This window comes from Pipra filicauda, unplaced genomic scaffold, assembly GCF_003945595.2.
Source record: "Pipra filicauda isolate LSUMZ 115617 unplaced genomic scaffold, ASM394559v2 scaffold804_size112193_pilon, whole genome shotgun sequence".
In the NCBI taxonomy this organism is placed as follows: domain Eukaryota; kingdom Metazoa; phylum Chordata; class Aves; order Passeriformes; family Pipridae; genus Pipra; species Pipra filicauda.
This window is the reverse complement of record NW_024104981.1, coordinates 38199-40698: the sequence shown is the minus strand read 5'-3', so window position 1 is coordinate 40698 and position 2500 is coordinate 38199. Positions and strand designations below refer to the sequence as shown.

The window sequence follows — 2500 nt, the reverse complement described above, 5'->3', positions numbered from 1 at the left end:
CCGGAGAGGAGTCGGCGGAGACGGCCCGGGCCGGCGCGGCGGCCGCCGCGGGGAGAGAAAAGCGGCGCGCTCTCCAAGGGCGCGGCCGACGAGGGGGAGGGGGGGAGGGAGGAGGGGGTGACCCCCGCCCCCGGCGCTCGCGCCCCGCGCGCGCGCGGCAGCACGGCACGGTACCCGCGCGGTACCCACCCGCAGACAGCCGCCCGCGCGGGGGGGAGACCGGGGGCGAGGCCCGCGCCTCGCCTCCCCCTTTTTCCCTCGCTGCCCTGCGCGCCCTTTCGCTCGCGCGCGCCTTCTCTCCCCGACCGCCGCGCCGGGACCCGCCGAAGCTCCGACGTCGCCGCCGACGCCGAAGCCCGGCGGCCCGCGCCGGGACGAGCTCCGCCCCAGCGGCTCTCGCTCCGAGAGCGGGGAGCTACGGAGCGCTCCCCGAGTCTGCATTTAGGGGGACGAAGGCCCCTCCCGCCCGGACGGGCGGGGCCGGCCTGCGAGGCGCCCCAGCCGCGCCGCCGGGGAACGCGCCCCCGGCCGGCGATTGATCGTCAAGCGACGCTCAGACAGGCGTAGCCCCGGGAGGAACCCGGGGCCGCAAGTGCGTTCGAAGTGTCGATGATCAATGTGTCCTGCAATTCACATTAATTCTCGCAGCTAGCTGCGTTCTTCATCGACGCACGAGCCGAGTGATCCACCGCTAAGAGTTGTCTGACTTTCGGCACCGCCCCGCGCGCGCGGAGGGGCCGGGACCGCTCGCGTCGAGCGGCCCCTCGTCCGGCGAGGACGTCGCGCCTCGCTTGACCGCACGAGCACAACGCGCACGAGCGAAGGAGAGGCGGGGGGAAACCCCGCCGGGCTCCCGAGGACGACGCCGTAGGCGGGGAGCCCGCGCTCCCGGCCGAATCCCCCCCTCCGGCGATCGACGGCGCCGCGGGGGAGAAACGCGCCTCGCGCCGCCTCGAGAGGCGGTCCAGGCGCCCGGGCTCGGCCCGGCCTCCGCGCGGAGAGCGGCGGCGCGCGCCGGACCGCGCGCCGCCCGTCCTCCCGGCCCCGCCGGGACGACGCGCCCGCGGCGCGGGGCGCGACCCTCGGGCCGCGCTCGCCGCTCCTCCCTCGCCTTCGCGGCCGCCCGACGCCGCCCCCTCGGGGCCGCGGGCAGAGGCCGCCGCCTCGCCGGCGGACCGCCGCGCCGCCCGGACGAGCTCGGCGGACGGCTCCGCCGCCTCCGCCGCCGGCCGGGCGGGTCGGCGCCGGCAACCCGAGCCGGCGTCGGCAGCGCCCGAGGCCGGCCGGACGACGGCCCGCCGCCGCCGCTGGCGCGGAGGCCCTGCCGGCACCACCGCCGCCGCCGCTCGGCAACCCTCGACCCCCTTTCGGCGGCCGCGCGCCCGGCGGAAGGCGGGCGGCGCTCGGCCGGGGGGGACGAGGCCCCCTCGGCCGCCGCCGCGCCGCTTCGCCGCGGGCGCGGCCCCCGGCCGGGGCGACGGGCGAGCGACAAGCGGGGCCCGGCACGGCGCTACCGCCGACGGCGGCGGGCGACCCCCGGCCGACCGTCCCCGCTCGGGGGACACGCGCCGAGCGGCGACGCCGCCGCTCGGAAGCCGGCGCCCTCCGCGGACGGACGGCCTGCGGGGACGGGGACGCCGCCCGCCGGCGCTCGCCCGGGCGGGCGGGCGGTCGCGCGGCTCGGCGGCGGCCGCCTGCCGCCGCCTCGGGGGGGAGGCCGACGGCCGCGAGACGAGAAAGGAGCGCGGCGGGCCCGGCGGCCGCCACCCGCGCCGCCCCCGGCGGAGGGCACGCGCCCTCCGCCGCGGCGGCGGTCGCCCGTGGCGGGGGGGGCGGGCGGGACGGCGCGCGGCCGACCGCGCGCCGCCGCCGTCTTCTCCGCCGAGACCGGACCGCGGAGCGGGGGGGGCAGGGGGCCCCGCCCCGGCACGGCCGCCCGCGCGGCCGGCGGGACGAGCGCGGCCGGCGGACGCGGCCACCACCGCAGGGGATCGGCGGGAGTAGGCTCCCCACCCCTCAGTGGCACCGCGCCGCCGCCCGGCCCGCCGCCGCCCGGCCGCCGGCGTCCGGCCGCCCGAGTCTTTAAACCTCCGCCCGGCTCTCCCGGCGGCTCTCGGCCCCCCGGGGGCTGTCACGCAGCCCCGGGGGGGGCTCGCCGGTCGCCCGGGCGCCGAGCGCTAGGTACCTGGCCCTGGGACGAGGGAAACGACCTGCATGGCCCCGCGGGGGTGCCTCCCCCGCTGCCGCCCTCGGGGGAGCGTCCGCCCGCGGGGGCGCGCCCGACGTCCGCCACCACCACCGCCGCCTCCTGGCTCGGGGACCGGGGTTTCCCTCAGTAGCCCGGCACCGCACCCGAGAGGACGCCTGCGGCTCGGACCGCCCCGCCGGCGCGGGGACGGCCGACCGGCGACGGAGCTCGCCCCGCGCGCCACACGCGCCGACGACGGACGGCGGCGGACCGCCGCCGCCGCCGCCGGCGCGGAGGACCGCGCGCGGCCCG

At 82.2% G+C, this 2500-nt stretch overlaps 1 non-coding gene across 1 annotated transcript; it reads right to left on the bottom strand.

Moving 5' to 3' along the window:
• Positions 1–547: 547 nt before the first annotated feature.
• Positions 548–700, bottom strand: LOC113988945. The gene has a single exon (XR_003541069.2). It is a non-coding gene; the product is annotated as a 5.8S ribosomal RNA (ribosomal RNA).
• Positions 701–2500: the final 1800 nt, after the last annotated feature.